The 18,358-nt window shown below is 36.9% G+C and overlaps 1 protein-coding gene across 4 annotated transcripts in view; it reads left to right on the top strand.

The window, feature by feature from the left end:
- FAF1 (Fas associated factor 1) overlaps positions 1–18,358 on the top strand; it is a 524,128-nt gene that overhangs the window by 307,965 nt on the left and 197,805 nt on the right. The window lies entirely within an intron of this gene.

The raw sequence follows: 18,358 nt of genomic DNA, 5'->3' as shown, positions 1-18,358 counted from the left end.
TTGTGAATGGGATTAATTTCTTTATTTGTCTTTCTGTTGCTTCATTATTAGTGTATAAGAATGCAACTGTACATTGATTTTGTATCCTGCGACTTTGCTGAATTCATGTATCAGTTCTAGCAGACTTTTGGTGGACTCTGTTGGATTTTCCATGTATAGTATCATGTCATCTGCAAAAAGTGAAAGCTTGACTTCATCTTTGCCAATTTTGATACCTCTGATTTCCTTTTGTTGTCTGATTGCTGATGCTAGCACTTCCAACACTATGTTAAACAACAGCGGTAAGAGTGGACATCCCTGTCGTCTTCCTGATCTCAGGAGGAAAGCTCTCAGTTTTTCCCCATTGAGAATGATATTAGCTGTGGCCTTTTCATAAATGGCTTTTATGATGTTTAAGTATGTTCCTTGTATCCCGACTTTCTCGAGTTTTTATTAAGAAAGGATGCTGAATTTTGTCAAATGCTTTTTCTGCATTAATTGACAGGATCATATGGTTCTTATCTTTTCTTTTATTAATGTGGTGTATCACGTTGATTGATTTGCGAATGTTGAACCAGCCCTGCATCCCAGGAATGAATCCCACTTGATCATGGTGAATAATTCTTTTTATATGCTGTTGAATTCGATTTGCTAGTGTCTTATTGAGAATTTTTGCATCCATGTTCATCAGGGATATTGGCCTGTAGTTCTCTTTTTTTACTGGGTCTCTGTCTGGTTTAGGAATCAAAGTAATGAGTCTGGAAGTGTTCCTTCCCTTTCAATTTTTTGGAATAGCTTGAGAAGGATAGGTATTATCTCTGCTTTAAATGTCTGGTAGAATTCCCCAGGGAAGCCATCTGGTCCTGTACTCTTATTTGTTGGGAGATTTTTGATAACTGATTCAGTTTCTTTGCTGGTTATGGGTCTGTTCAAGCTTTCTATTTCCTCCTGTTTGAGTTTTAGAAGTGTGCAGGTGTTTAGGAATTTGTCCATTTCTTCCAGGTTGTCCAGTTTGTTGGCATATAATTTTTCATAGTATTCCCTGATAATTGCTTGTATTTCTGAGGGATTGGTTGTAATAATTCCAGAAAATGGAGTTTTTGAAATAGTATACTATTCACGATTCACCCAAAAACATGAAATATTTAAGGATAAATCTAACAAAATATGTGTAATATCTGTACACTGAAAACTACAAATTATTGTATAAAGAAATATGGGCATACCTTGGAGATATCAAAGATTTGCTTCCAGACCACAGCTATAAAGCAAATACCACAATAAAGCGAGTCAAACAAATATTTTTCTCCTAGTGCGTATGAAAGTTATGTTTACATTATACTGTAGTCTGTGAAGTGTGCAACAGCATTATGTCTAAAAAGAACAATGTAAATACCTTAATTTAAAAACACTTTATTGCTCAATATGCAAACTGTCATCTAAGCTTTTAGTGACTTGTAATCTTTTTGCTGGTGGAGGGTCTTATCTTGATGTTGATGACAGCTGACTAATCAGGATGGTGGCTGCACAAGTTTGGGGTAGCTGTGGCAATTTCTTAAAATAGGACAAAAATAAAATCTGCTGTACTGATTGACTCTTCCTTTCATGCACAATTTCTCTGTAGCACGTGATGTTGTTTGATAGCATTTTACCCACAGTAGAACTTCTTTCAAAACTGGAGTCACTCCTCTCAAATCTTGCTGCTGCTTTATCCACTAAGTTTATGTAGTATTCTAAATCTTCTGTTGTCATTTCAACAGTCTTCATAGTATCTTCACCAGGAGTTGATTCCATCTAAAGATGCCATTTTCTTTGTTCATCTGTAAAAAGCTCATCATCTGTTCACATTTTATCATGAGATTGCAGTCATTCATTCACATCTTCAAACTCCACTTTTAATTCTAGTTCTCCTGCTCTTTCTACCCCATCTGCAGTTACTTCCTTAACTGAAGTGTTGAACTCCTCAAAGTCATCCATGAGAGTTGGAATCAACTTTTCCCAAACTGCTGTTCATGCTGATATTTTGGCTTCTTCCCATGAATCAAGAAATGTTCTTAATGGCATCTAGAAGGGTGAATCCTTTCTGGAACGTTTCAATCCGTTTGGTCTAGATCCATCAGATGAATCACTATCTATGACAGCAATAGCCTTACAAAATGGATTTCTTAAATGATCAGACTTGAAAGTCAAAATGACTTCTTGATCCATGGGCTGCAGAATGGATGCTGTGTTAGCAGGCATGAAAACAACATTCATCTCTTTGTACGTTTCCATCAGAGCTCTTGGGTGGCCAGGAATATTGTCAATAAGCAGTAGTATTTTGAAAGGAATCTTTTTTTCTGAGCAGGTCTCAACAGTGGACTTAAAATATTTGGTAAACCATGCTGTAAACAGATTTGCTGTCATCTAAGCTTTGTTTGATTTAAAGAGCACAGGAAGAGTTGGGGCACATGGGGAGTCATGACCTGATTTCGGCTCAGGTCATGATCCCAGAGTTGTGAGATTGAGCCCCATGTTGAGCTTGAGATTCTCTCTTCTTCTGCCCTTCTCCCCCACTTGCTGTCTGAATGAATGAATGAATGAATGAATGAATGAATAACACAGGCAGAGTAGATTTAGTGTAATTCCTAAGGGCCCTAGGATTTTCAGAATGGTAAAGAAGCATGGGCTTCAATTTAAAGCCACCAGCTGCATTAGTCCCTTACAAGAGTCAGCCTGTCCTTTGAAGCTTTAAAGCCGGGCATTAACTTCTCTCTAGCAATGAAAGTCTTAAATGGCATCCTTTTCCATATAAGGCTGTTCTGTCCACATTGAGATTCTGTTGTTTAGTGTAGCCACCTTCATTAATTATCTTAGCTGGAGCTTCCAGATAACCTGCTGCAGCTTCTACATCAGCACCTGCTGCTTCACCTTGTAGTTTCATCTTATAGAGATGGCTTCTTTCCTTAAATCCTGTGAACACACCCCTGCTAGCTTCATACTTTTCTTCTGCAGCTTCCTCCCCTCTCTCAGCCATCACAGAATTGAAGAGCGTTAGGGCCTTGCTCTGGATTAGGTTTTGGCTTAAGTGAATGTTGTGGCTAGTTTGATCTTCCATCCAGACCACTCAGACTTTATCCATATCAGCAGTAAAGCTATTTCGCTTTCTTATTCATATATTCACTGGAGTAGCACTTTTAGTTTCCTTCAAGAACTGTCCCTTTGCCTTCATGACTTGGCTAACTAGTGCAAGTGGCCTAGCTCTCAGTCTTTCTACATGTCTTCCTCAGTAAGCTTGATCATTTGTAGCTTTTAATATAAAGTGAGAGACCTGCAACTCTTTTTTTTTTTTTTAATGTTTATTGATTTTTGAGAGACTGAGAGAGACAGAGCATGAGCAGAGGAGGGGCAGAGAGAGAGGGAGACACAGAAACCGAAGTAGGGCTCCAGGCTCTGAGCTGTCAGCACAGAGCCCAATGTGGGGCTCGAACCCACAAGCCATGAGATCATGACCTGAGCCGAAGTCAGATGCTCAACCGACTGAGCCACCCAGGCACCCGACACCTGCGACTCTTCATTTCACTTAAACACTCAGGGGCCATTGTAGGATTATTAACTGGTGTAACTTCAATAATGTTGTGTCTCAGAGAATAGGGAGGCCTGAGGAGAGAGAGAGTGATGGGGAAAAGCTGGTTTTAGAGCAATCAGAACATACATAACATTTATTGATTAAGTTTGCTGCCTTATATGGGTGTGGTTCATGGTCTCCTAAAACAATTACAATAGTAACTTCAAAGACACTGATCGCATATAACTGTAACAAATATAATAATAATGGAAAAGTTGGAAATACTATAAGAATTACCCAAATGCAGCACAAAGACAAAAAGTGAAAAAATACTGTTGGAAAAATTGGCACTGATAGACTTGTTCCATAAAGAATTACCATAAACCTTCAATTCGTAAAACAAAACAAAACAAAATAAAAAAACCACACAGTATCTGTTAAGTGCAACAAAGTGAAGCACGATAAAATGAGGTGTACCTATAAAGTCCTTAAAAGTGGAGAGGTATAGGGGCATCTGGGTGGCTCAGTTGGTTAAGCATCTGGCTTCACCTCAGGTCATGATCTCGCAGCTCATGATTCAAGCCCTGAGTCAGGCTCTGTGTTGATAGCTCAGAGCCTGGAGGCTGCTTCTGTCTCTCTCTGCCCCTCCCCAACTCACACTGTGTACATATCTCTCTATCTCTCTTTCAAATATAAACATTAAAAAAAACTTTTTTAATGGAGAGGTATATCATGGTCATGGATTGGAACTTCAATATTTTCAAGGTTTTATTTCTCCCCACACTAATCTGTGGATTTACTGCATTCCCAATCGAAATCTCAATAGCTTATTTGGGGTAGAAATTGATAAGTTACTTCTAAAATTTATATAGAAATATAAAGGATGTAGAATTCCCAAAGCAGTTTTGAAAAAGAACAAAGTTGGTGGACTATACTGCCTGATTTCAAAAAAGAATACAGTATTCAAGCCAATGTGATATGTGTAAAGACAGGCATATAGATCAATGGATAAAATACAACATTCAGAAATAGATTGTGTGTGTGTGTATACACATATAAACATACATTAACCATATATATATATATATATATATATATATATGTCAATTGGTTTTGTACAAAGATATCAAAATAGTTCAATGGAGAAAGGATGGTCCTTTTTTTTTTTTTTTAACAAATAGTGTTGTCAGTAAGGACAACTTGAACCTTTATGTCATACACAAGAATTATCTTGAAATGGATCATAGACCTAAATGCAAAAGCTACAGCTGTAAAACTGGTAGAAGAAAATATAGGAGAAAATCTTCTAAGACTTGAGAGTAGAAAAAAATTTCTTAGGACACTAAAAGCCCTCACCATAAAAGAAAAAAAAAAAGTACATTTGGCTTCATCACAGATTGTAACTTTTGCTCTTCAGTAGACACCATTCAGGGAAAAAAGGAAGGGCAACCACAGACTTGGATGAAATATGTGGAAAACATATATTTGGCAGAGACCTTATATCCAGATTATATAAAGAAGTCTTGGGGTGCCTGGGTGGTTTAGTCAGTTAAGTGTCTGACTTCAGCTGAGGTCATGATCTCGTGGTTTGTGGGTTCGAGTCCCGCATCAGGCTCTGTGCTGACAGCTCAGAGCCTGGAGCCTGCTTCAGATTCTGCGTCTCCCTCTCTCTCTGCCCCTCCCCGCTCATGCTGTCTTTCTCTCTCAAAAATGCATAAACATTAAAAAAAAAAGTCTTAACTAAATAATACTAGGAAATTGGGGGGGGTGATAGAAATTTTTGATATTTTGATTGTGGCGGTGGTGGTTACAAATATATATGTATCAAAACTCCTTAAACTGTACACTTTAAAATGGGTGCATTTTGGGGTGCCTGGGTGGCTCAGTCGGTTGAGTGTCTGATTCTTTGTTTTGGGGTCATGATCTCGTGGTTTGTGGGTTCGAGCCCCAAGTGGGGCTCCATGCTGTCAGTGCAGAATTCTCTCTCTGCCCCTCCCCCACTCACACTTACACTCTCTCTCAAAATAAACTTTAAAAAATACTTTAAAAAACGGGTGCATTTTATTATAGGTGACTGGGCCTCATTAAGTTTTATTTTTAATAGTAGATTATGATGAGGGGTGCCTGGGTGGCTCAGTTGGTTAAGCGTCTGACTTTGGCTTAGGTCATGATCTCACAGTTTGTGAGTTCGAGCCCATGTCGGGCTCTGTGCTGACAGCTCAGAGCCTGGAGCCTGCTTTGGATTCTGTGTCTCCCTCTCTCTGCGCCTCCCCCGCACATGCTCTGCCTCTCTTTGTCTCAAAAATAAATAAAACATTAAAAAACTTAAAGAAATAGATGATGATGAATATGTTGATTTAAAACCATAATTGATAGATGAGAAGGCAAAATGCAGAATCAGTATTCAACTCCAAATCTGCTCCCTCCCTGATGCCATGTACCTTCTTTTGTACCATGCTATTTCTTCCGTGTTCCATGTTTCTCCAGATAATTTCAATTTTTAAATATCCAGTCAGATTTTTTCCAGAATTGTACTCATACTGGTTTGAAGCTTAACACTTATTCCATAAAAAGCAGAAACAGAGAAAATTTGTCTTCATTTTCCTTTATTTGGGTAGCATTTATGTGTTTTTGAAAGTAAGTGAATTTTAGATTTTCATTGTAGCACTTTGGTTTGCATATATGTGTGTTCTTGAATAGTAGCCATATGCTGGTAGTTGAGGACATTAAGAGACATTCATATAGTGATTTTTAGTTTACAAACATTTCATATATATGATCTCATTTGAGCCAAGTAGCAGATTATAAGTAAATAATTTTTGATAAAAATAGTACACAGTGGAATACAGTTGATATTATTGTAAATTTTCCTCAGTGCTATTTCAAACCACTTCTTTCTTCTAACTGGCTCTTATAAAGAGTAGTTGTAATAACTTATTTGTTTACATATACTTTTCTCTCTATAAGACTATGAACTCTTTGAGGACAAGAGGCAGATCTTATTCATCTCTGTGTCTTAAGTACCTAGTAGAGTCCCTAGCACAAAATAAACAGTAAATGTTTCTTGTATTTATATTAAATGTAACTCTGAAAAGTCAAGTGATTGGCTCTAAATCGCAATAAATAACTGATAGCCAAGTACTCCAGTACATATTACTGCTTTCTTCAGAGGCTCCGCTGCTCTTTTTCAAGAAACCAAGCTCTTTTCCTCTGTAACTGAGAAAGGTCTTATTAGAACTCTTGTACCTGACCCTATTCTATAACTGAGAAATGAAGGTTGTTTAGAATACGTATGTGCACTACTTAATCTCCGGCATTTGTGTTTGCAAGTTAACATGCTGTCTATTGTATTTGAACAGCTGTAACATATGTGATAAGATTTCTTAATAAGTCATTTTCTTGAGCAATGGAAATATGAATCTGAAGAATAGTGTTCCCAGTTTGTTAAGTTGTGCCTTTAGACTCTTGGGTTTTAGATGTAATCAATTGCCTATAATTCTCTGTTTGAGAAAAGTGGTGAGGATAGCGTTGTAACCTGTTTTGGAGCTAACAGAGATTCCATGTCATTTTTTGATGTGTAAAGAAAAGGGATGTTTGCAACTGTGTTCAATTGGCTACATTCTTATAAATTTTCCAACGGAAAGAGAAGGCTTAAAATGAAAATTTCTGCATGGTAAGTAGCTTTTTGAGCTCAAGGTGACTTAATCAATAGTCCTATCAATTGCTATTCCACATCATGACATTGTTTACTATTCTACATGTATAGTATGTAAGGGTTTTTTTGGTAATCATCTACAAGAGATTGTTGGTAGTGATTGTTCCCACAGCCAATGAAAGTCTTTTTGTTCTTTTGTTGTATGTTTGTTGACAGCTGTGATCAACACGGAATGAACTGCTTTACAGTTTATTACTTTCAAAGTACAAATTTGAATGCTGTGGATTCAGATGTATAAAAGAGATAAAATTACAGACAGCTTTGAGTGGCAGTTACATATCAAACCTCACGGGGGTTTGACAGGCAACGAATATCGTTATTAGACGCTTTTTCCATAATTGCTGACATTTATCCAGTGTTTCACAGTATTTGCTAATGTATTAATGCAGTCAATCTCTGAGAGGCTGCACATGCCTTTTTAGCCCTGGCTTTTATGGGATTCTGAAATTCATAGACCCACAGATACTTATTCCCTGCTGGTTGCCGTAGTGACAGAGCTCAGAGATAAGCCAAGACAGAGCCCTTTTGTGATTGCTTTTCAGGTGACATTCAGCGCCAGCTTGAGTAGAGTGTCCTTTTATAGTTCCTGTAATTCAGAAAATGATAACAGCTTTCTGCTGCTTAGAAGAGAAGTCTGTGGACTGCTCCCGGTGGGATTTCAGTTTGCTGTGCCACTTCATACCAACACCAGCCTGATAAAGTTCTTATTATTGTGGAGATTTCAAAGTGCAAGAGGACTGAATTAATTATGACAGGTTAGAAAATACAGGACTGATACTACAAATAAAACTTAAAAAAACCAATACATGTTCTCCAAGTTTATGTAACAAATTAATTTGGATATTTTAAGCTATTTTGATTATATAGTTAGACATTTGCTTAATAAGTAAATGCACCTGACTTGTAAATTGCTGGTGAACCATGCTAGCTGTTCCATCTCAAAATTCAGAAGTTATCTTTTATTTGTGTATCATTTTCTCATTTGAAACCATTACTTCAACATCTTGCTGTTTAAAGGCAAATAGCTGTATTTGAACACTTTCTTAGGGTTATTTTAATTTCTTTTCAGTATTCTCAGCAGTGGAATAATTAAAAATGAATGTTTTATAAATACCAGCTTATATAAAGTGCTTCAAATTCATAAGAAAACACTGATAGTAGAGCATTGTGGTATGGGAGAAGGATGGGCATTTCAAGAAATAACTGGAGAAAATAGAATCTTATCTGGAGAAAGCATAGGCATCCTAAGAAGCCATCTTTTTCCCCTAGACTCCAGAAGCTAGGAGAGTTAGTAGTCTTAATTCTGGAAGAACTCCTGTAACAGTGGGTAAGTATGAAGAACCGTGAGAGCTGGAAACCACCATCCGTGTAGTTGATACTACTGAAAAGAGGCAAAAACAAACAAACAAAAAACACCAAGAAGAAGGAAGAACAGTAACCCAAATTAAACCATGCAAATCTGAAGGAAAGTATGAAGTACTTAAATATCTTACCCCTAAAATCTAAATGTAATTTCACAGTTAAACAGGAAGCAAGCAGAATGAGCTGAATAGAGAGGTAACTGGAGAATCTGAAGAGATGAAAAAGAACAGATGTATTCCCTGATTTGTAAAATGCTAGTGAATCATTCTAGGTGAACAAGCATATGGATAACACATGAATGAGGACTCAGAAGAGAAATTTGACCTGAATCATCTCATTGGTTATCTTGGATTAGTTGTGCAATTGAAAAGCTGCAGATCTGATTTGTGTTACTTGTTTCTAACCTTTCAGTCTCATTTAGAGCAGATGTAAACTCATCTGTCATAAAATTCAAATATTTGTAATTCAGACAAAAAAGGGTAACCTTCAGACTAGTGACAAATAAATATGACATTTTCAAATGATATTTAATAGACCTTTATTAACAGTGTGTTACCCCATGGTGTTCATTGCATTTCTTACTTCTACAGTTATCTTAATCATCTGCTTCAGTAAATTAAGTAAAAGAAGAGAGATTTGTAAGAGTTGTATTATTTATGATACGCTTTTATTTTTTTTAAGTTTACTTATTTTGAGAGAGAGAGAGAGAAAGCACACGTGCAAGCAGGGGAAGGACAGAGAAAGGGAGAGAGAAAGAATCGCAAGCAGGCTCCACTCTGTCAGCATGGAGCCCCATGTAGGGCTTGAATCCACAAACTATGAGACCATGACCTAGGTTGAAACCAAGAGACGGACACTCAACCAACTGAGCCACCCCAGTGCTATCATGAACTTTTCTGTTCTGTGGTTATCCATTTAGGAATCTCTCTCAAAATTTAGTTATCCACTGTTTTAGAACTGATAAATATCAGCTGATAATTGTTACTAAAAGAAAAACCAAAACAAACCAGAAAAATGAAACCTTTAGGATAGGGGGAAAGGGTATAACAGTCTCTTGAAAAATGTAAAGATTCCATGTTTAAAAATGATTATTCAGGGAATTGTTTCTTTTTACTAACAAGATCACTTGTTCCCTGAATTCAGAAACAAAAATTTCATTATGATGTTTATATATTTTCTGATGATTATAAACTCAAAAATAATTTAATGAAAATTAGCCTTTTGCAGTGTGACATCAGTTTTTCAGTGAGAACTAAATTAACTTTCAAAAATTGATGTTTAGTTATTTTGATACAAGATATGTTACAATTGAGGCACCTGGCTGGCTCGGTTGGTAGAGCATGTGACTCATGATCTCGGAGTTTTGAGTTCGAGCCCCACGTTGGGCATAGGGGTTACTTAATTTAATGTTTATTTATTTTTGAGAGAGACAGAGACAGAATGTGAGTGGGTTGGAGCAGAGAGAGAGAGAGGGAGGCACAGAATGCGAAGCAGGCTTCAGGCTCCGAGCTGTCCGCACAGAGCCTGACGTGGGGCTGACCTGAGCCAAAGTCGGCCGTTCAACCAACTGAGCCATCCAGGTGCCCTGTGGGGGGTTACTTAATGTAAAAAAAAAAAAAAAAAAAAGTTATAGCTAAAAATAGAATACATTTATGACATGACCCCAGGAAGTAAAAGAAAGAAAGAAAAGTCTAGATGAAAATAACCATTTCTCTTCACCTCTCTAATTATTATTCTTGTTGTTACTAATAAAAATAGTAACAACTGGAACAATATTCATCTATCCTACTTTCTTCTAAGCATTTTGCTGGGGCTTTATATGTTTTATCCCTAAAATGCCCATTAATCAACCCTTAAAGGTAGATGTTATTATTCCTTTATTTACACAGCTCCTTCCATGAAGGAACTGAGGCTCAGAGTGGTTTAGGAACTTGTGCAACAACACACAGAAGAGCTGGTAGAAAGGGGATCCTGGTCCAGGTTTGACTCTACAACCTCTTTCCACTGTACCATAAGGGATTCCCTAAATCTCAAGTTCTTATTTTTCCTTCCCTACATAGTAGTTCTCCAACCTCACCTGTTATAAGCATTCAGATATTTTCCTTAAAGAATCTGTTTTGTCCCCATAAGATTAGTCCCTTTGCCTTCAGCTCATCTTAGACCTCTTTCTGGGAATAATGATAACATTAGATAGTACTTTAAAAGTACTATACACAAGATATTAGTGTTAGTAATATATATAAAAATATAGTTCAATCTTTCTAACAATCCAATGGGGTAATTATTGTTTACCCCATTTTACACATGAGCAAACTGAGACATACTCATTTGATCTCATAAGTAGTCAGTGGCAGTGGTATTTGAGCCCAAGTAGAATAGAATAGAGTTCATGGCCTTATCACATTGTATACCTCTCATAATAGCACAGGTGGATGAAATACAGGACATCTGTAAAAGCCTATCTGTCATTTATGTTCTTCACCATGATACAATGTTCACTGTGTAGCAGCTTATGGATGAGCATGCTACATTCATTGTGGCAATAATTATACTTCTATGGAATGTGAGGTGGAATGGAAACTAGGTCTTTCTATAATTTACTGTGAAACGTGACCACCATGTGTATCATATCTGCCAATTCTTTTTCATTTAGATTCGTCGATTTATAGATAATTGGCAACTTTACTCACAAGCTTTTAACATTCAAGGAGAAGGTATCCTCATTCTAGCCTTTTGCATCTTTTAATGCTACTAGCTGAGGATTTACCAATTCATCCATAAAACTCCAGAAGTGATATTAAATGTTCACATTCTCATTTTTAACATGAAAGATACTATGGGTAGTTATTTAAAAACTTGTCCAAGTCTACAGAGACAGGATTAAAACCTGGAAGCTCCTTTACAACTGAACATTAGAATATTGCCACTAGCCTAATCCCACACTTTCAAATCTGGTAACTGTATAGAAAAAGAGCACTGGGTTTGGAAGTCAGAAAACCTTGTTTCTAGTCCAAGCTGAGTATAAGATCATCTCTTTACCTGTGCTCTGTTCCCCATTCCCATCTGTCTTCTCACAACTATACATTATCAATGATCTCTTCTTTAGTATTTTAATGAATCACATTGTGCTGGATATTCTATCCACGTTTAAACACAAAAAGCCTCTCATCAAACACACATATACACACCATAAAACAAATCTATGTAAACATACAAAAACAAATTCTCTCAGACTTTACTACTTTCCTAGTTTTTGTGGCCAAAATTCAAAGAGTTATCTGTAATTATCATCTATATTTTTTTCTCTTCCACTGATTTCTCACCTCACTCTACTCTGGCTTTCAACCCATTTCTCCCCTGGAATAGCTTTCCTCAAGGTACCATTGACTGCCATATTGTCAAACCAAGTAGGCCTCCAAATTCTCATTGTAGCTATACTTGACTTCTTAAGAGTATTGGAGAAAAAAACCTTTGAATTGAAATACATTCATTCAGAAAGGTGTATAATGATAAATGTACAGCTTGATGAATTTTCATAAAGTACCTTCACATAAGCAGGAAGAGAACATTTGCAGTATTCCAGAAGGCCCTCTCAGGTCCCCTTCATCCAAAAATAAGACCCTAAATCAGTTTTGTCTGGTTTTCAACATATATAAATGGAATCATATAGTATATACTGTTTGTCTCCTTTATTCATTCCTTGCTTTCCCCTTTCTTTTTTTTCAACCATATGTTTATGAGATTGATCCGTATTCTTTTTGTTTTTTTTTAATTTACCTCCAAATTAGTTAGCATATAGTACAACAATGATTTCAGGAGTAGATTCCTTAATGCCCCTTATCCATTTAGCCCATCCCCCCTCCCACAACCCCTCTAGTAACCCTCAGTTTGTTCTCCATATTTATGAGTCTCTTCTTTTTGCTCCCCCTCCCTGTTTTTATATTATTTTTATTTCCCTTCCCTTATGTTCATCGGTTTTGTCTCTTAAAGTCCTCATATGAATGAAGTCATATGATATTTGTCTTTCTCTGACTGATTTCACTTAGCATAATACCCTCCAGTTCTATCCATGTAGTTGCAAATGGCAAGATCTCATTCTTTTTGATGGTCGAGTAATACTCCATTGTATATATGTATACCACATTTTCTTTATTCATCCATCGATGGACATTTGAGCTCTTTCATACTTTGTTGTTGATAGTGCTGCTATAAACATGGGGGTGCATGTGTCCCTTCGAAACAGCACACCTGTATCCCGTGGATAAATGCCTAGTAGTGCAATTGCTGGGTCGTACGGTAGTTCTATTTTCAGTTTTTTGAGGAACCTCCATACTATTTTCCAGAGTGGCTGCACCAGCTTGCATTGCCACCAAAAGTACAAAAGAGATCCTCTTTCTCTGCATCCTTGCCAACATCTGTTGTTGCCTGAGTTGTTAATGTTAGCCATTCTGACAGGTGTAAGGTGGTATCTCATTGTGGTTTTGATTTGTATTTCCCTGATGATGAGTGATGTTGAGCATTTTTTTCATGTGACAATTGGCCATCTGGATGTCTTCTTTGGAGAAGTGTCTATTCATGTCTTTTGCCCATTTCTTCACTGGATTATTTGTTTTTTGGGTGTTGAGTTTAGTAAGTTCTTTATAGATTTTGGATACTAACACTTTATCTGATACGTCATTTGCAAATATCTTCTCCCATTCTGTCGGTTGCCTGATCTGTATTCTTATATGTAGCTATACTTGATTCATTTTCATTGGTTTATAATATCCCATTATGTGGATGTTCCACATTATTCACCTGTTTTAATATTGATGGAACAAGCATTTGGGTAATTTCCACTGCTGAGCTATTTTCAGTGCTACTTCTCAGCAGCATTAGAGTCTACTGAAAACTCCTCCTTCCTGTAATACTCTTCCTCTGCCTCCCAGGATACCATACTCTCCTGGCTGTTCCCTGTCTCTGCTCCTTCATTTAATGTCGCCTTTGGATGTTCATCCTCTCTCCCCAATTACTAAATATTTGAGGTCATTAGGGCATAGTTCTGTGTACTCATTCTGTCTCATAAGTTCTCCCTAGGCATTCTTATCATACCTGTAGATTTAATTGTCATTCATGTGATGATGGTCAACAAATTTATATTTCTAGCCCAGTCCTCCCATGTCAGTTCCAGAAAAGCCTTCTTAACATCTCCATTTAGAGGTCCCATATACCTTAAATTCATTGTATCCAAAATTGAATTTTTATTTTTTCCTGACCATACTTGGTCCCCCTCTAAAGTTCCCTGATTCCATAAATGGCATCACTGTCTATCCAGTTTCACAAATCAGATAGAAGTTATTCTTGATACCTCTGTCTCCCTTGCTGACTTTATCCATATATTCAATTCCTGTCAATTTTAGCACCTATATATCTCTTACTCATTCACTTCTATCCATTTCCACTGCCACCACCCTGTTACAAGATACCAACTTCTTGAATCTGGACTATTGCAAAAGGCTACAGACTGGGCCCTCATATCCACTCTCACTTCCCTTCAGTCTGCACTTCATACTACATCAGGATAATTTCTTTTTAAAAAGTATATATGTCTGCTCAAATAATCTCTCTGTTTAATCTTCCCAAATAAAGACCATAATCATTACATAACCCACCAGGCCCTGCATATTCTGATATCTGCTTACTACTTTAGTGTTGTGTTACATTATAATACCTCTTGTTTTTTAGCTACATTGGTCTTCTTTGAGTTCTTCTAATGTATCATCTTTGAGCCTTTGGGTGAAGTCTGCTTAGGAAAGGAGGATAATGAAAGCATCCTCTTGTTTTGCCAACCCAGGAGGCATTCACTAAAGTTGGTTCCTAGCGGCTGGCTTGAGAACCAGTAGGCTGCCATTTAGGACACATAAAGATGGCCAAGGGGCAAGTGACAGTGATCAATAATTTAATAATTATTAAATTTTGCTGTGATACTGGAATTATGTAAACAAATGGCAAGAATTATTGTGGTTTTAGTTTTCATTCTTTTGTTCTGTTGATCTGTCCCCCCTGTCATTCTAACATTCCTGCCATAGTTTATTTAAGGCTCTTATCATTTTTTTCCTGGTTTCTCTATTTCAGTTCTCCTTTTCTTGCATCCCCTAGTCTGTCTTTCCTTCTGTAGTATAATTTTTTTTGTTAAATGCATTTGCATCATATTATTCCCTTGCTTCAAATCTCTCTGTGGTTTCCCATTGCCTATAGGATAATGTCTAATGGGAGCTTATATGGGGCATATATAACCCTTCATGATCTGACTTATTCATTCCCCCTTCTACCTGTATTTCTGACTATTTTGTACCTTACCTGTCCTCCAATAACATTAAGTTACTTGTTTCTTAAATGTGTTGCCTTCTTTCTTGCCATTTTGCCATTGTTTATATCATTTCCTTTCTTCTTCTAAGGTGCTTGCATTCCTTGTGGCCTAGTCCGTAATCAAATTATCCTTTTAAGATTCAACGGCACTTCTTTGTGACATTTTCCCTTGAAGTCTTCAGACAAAGTTAGGCATTTCCTCCTCTTATTCTCCTATGAAGGGACTTAACCATTTTGGTAATAAAATTAGTTACTTACACTTAGGTGTAAATGCATTTAACTACTTGTTTGTGGATCCCTCAAAAGCAGCAATACTCTTCTCTTTATCTATCTATAGATACATACTTGATATTTAGTGACAAGGTAACTAAAGAAGAGTGACTAGGAGAAATGAGGAATGGTCAGACTTTAAAGTAAAAAGATGTGTGGGGTCAAATTCATGCTGTGTAGTGGATTCCTTCTATTATTGTTGTTAAGACTAAGGCCAGCTCTAGGATCTTGGTGCTATGTACAGGGATGAGTTACAATGCATTTGACTTTGACTAATTAGGGTTCTTTTTGTATCATCAACATCAGCTTAATAGTCAGATTTTTTATTACATATCTGCTTACTGTATGGCACTTGAGTTTTACTTTGAGATCCTATAAGGGAATCAAGGTGAATACATACGAAAAGTTAAAGTTGAAATAACGCTGAGTCAGATGGTGCATAGAATGAGCCTAGTAAATGTCAAAGGAATAAACCATTCATCTGTTTTTTGGTTTTAAACTCATTTCACATAGACTAACTCATTTTTCTTTCATAATCTTTTAATCAGGCAAGAGTTACTGTTTTTCTCTTACAAATAAAGAAACTGAGATTCAGAGAGGTAAATGACTTTGTCAAGAACACTTGAAAGTGATAAAGTTGTAGAGTTTGGACTAGAATCCCATTCTGCTGACTTGTCTACCAGAATGCCTCCCATGGAACCACATGGCCTTTCTGTTTGGCCATTTATCTTCCTATCTGTGAGAAGTTTTTCAACCTGGGCCAAAATTTCTGAAAATTTCCCAAATACAGTCAAAATGGAACATTTTCCCTCAAATACTACAATAAAAATAAAAGAATATAATTTAGCAGAGTCTTCAACTGCTCTTTACTTCGTAGGGGTTGGTTCAGACTTCGTATATCTATTGAGCTAGTTGAGGCTTTAGGCTCTGAGGGAATTAACACAATATAGACTCAGTGTAGTTGGGAGGTGGTAAGAGCAGTATGGTCATGATGTGGGAGAAGATGATATTAATGAGCCTAAGGTGTAGAGTAGGGTACAATATGGAATTACTGAGTCTAAGATGATGAGGTCCTAGAAGAGGATTTGGGGGGAAAGGATAGAGTCTACAAGAAAATTGAGGCTGCCTCCCATTTGGGCCCAAATGTGACTACCACTCCTTCCAGATATACGTAGCTACACTATCAAAGGTTGCCCAGAGGAGCCATATTCTCTTCTTACAGTATCCCCAAGGGCATCCCACCCTGGTAGAGAATTAATCACTGTCACTTACTCCTTAGCTGTCTTTATGTGTCCTAAATGGCAGCCTACTGGTTCTCAAGCCCCTAAGAACCAACCTTAGTCAATGCTTCCCAGGTTAGCAAAACAAGAGGATGCTTTCATTATCCTCCTTTCCTAAGTGGACTTTACCCAGGACTGGCTATAGCCAAAGCCTATAGCCTTTCTCCCAAGGCATAAGTAAGTAAAAGTTTTAGTGTTAGGAAATTGTAAAAAGTTAAGTTTGAATGATGTTATTTTTATTCTGTCGAATAAGTTTCAATGTCATTTTAGCTGGGGAACGTTTCATATGACATCATTTAGGAAGCTCTTGGATTAGGTGGTGATGAAGTGTGGGAGTGTCTTGAATGACAAAGTATGAAAAGAAGAATATGATATATTGAAGGGCACGGGCCCAGCTCGTAGTCTCTGCTCTGAACTTGCCACCAGTTTAACCTTGGGCAAGTCACATAAGTCCTCTGGACTTTGGTTTACTTAGCAGACAAATGAATTATATTAGAAAATATACATATGACCATGTAATTAGATTTTGAAGTAGCTTTCGACAGATTTACTAATTTTACGAAGTCTGTGTTTCCTCATCTGCTATGTGGGAATATTAGCAGCTTTAGGATAGAATGAGTTAGTGAATATGGGTTGCCTGGCTAAATAAAAGTTAGTTTTTTCATATGGGTGAACAGATATATGTTCTAGAATCAGAACAACTTGAATTAGAATGAAATCTCAACCCCACCAAGAGCAAATAGTCTGTCAGGACTTCTGTTTCCTGAAACAGGGTAATAGTACCTACCTCATAGAACCCTATGTTAGTGGCGCCTGTGTGGGTTAGTCCGTTGAGCATCTAACTCTTGATTTTTCAGCTCAGGTCATGATCCCAGGGTCGTGGCGTCGAGCCCCATGTCTGGCTCCATGCTGAGTGTGGAACCCGCTTAAGATTCTCTCTCTCTTTCTATCCCTCTGCTCCTCTCCCCCACTTGGCTTCTCTCTCTCTCTCTAAATAAAGAATTTTTTAAAAAGAACCCTATGTTAATGGAAAGTTGGGGGAGGAATTTAAAGTGATGCACAGTAGATGCCTTACAAATATTGGAATCCTCTCCCTTTCTCTCCATCATCTTTCCCACCCCCAACTCTCAAATTATTTGATTCTATACAATTCTGATGCGTAAGTCTTTAGCAAATGAAATGGATCAACTGAAAATAGGTAAATTTCAAATAATATACAACTTATGAATGTCAACCTTACTAGTGTCCTTCAAAAAATAAAGCTTTCCTTATTTCTTGCTTCCACTTTGCTGAGAGATCTCTAGAAATTTTGTTTTGCTTTGAAGGAATATTTTTGACATTACTATATGTTGATTAAAATAATGTATAAAATGATCTATTCCTAGCTTCTGGAAAAAAAATTCACTAAAAAGTTTTGCTATACTGACATTAATGGTTCTTTCTTTCTTTCTTTTGTTTTTTCTTTAATGGAATACTTTTCAGTAAATTTATTCAGCTCAAAGTTACAGGTTGATTAATTTTTGGAAAATAAGACTTAATATTAGCACACAAAAATGATTACTTCTTACAGAGTTAACACTTTAGCATAGCTTTCATTTTATGCTGGTTTTTGGCATTAACATAAATAAGTGCTGCAGGTATGAATTTGCCCACAAAAACATGCTTGACTTAGGAATAAGGCATTATTTTATCATGTGTCAAAATGTTTTCGAAAGATTATTGGATTTGAGGATTTTCCGTTTAATACAAAAGATTATTCTTTGGTGTATACAAGAACCCAGTGAACCAGTAACTAAATATATGCACATGTATCTAGAGAGATCTAGAGAACTTACCAGTTCTTGTGTTTATCAGAGT

This window comes from Panthera tigris, chromosome C1 (assembly GCF_018350195.1).
Source record: "Panthera tigris isolate Pti1 chromosome C1, P.tigris_Pti1_mat1.1, whole genome shotgun sequence".
Classification (NCBI taxonomy): domain Eukaryota; kingdom Metazoa; phylum Chordata; class Mammalia; order Carnivora; family Felidae; genus Panthera; species Panthera tigris.
This window is presented reverse-complemented; position numbering and strand designations above follow the sequence as displayed.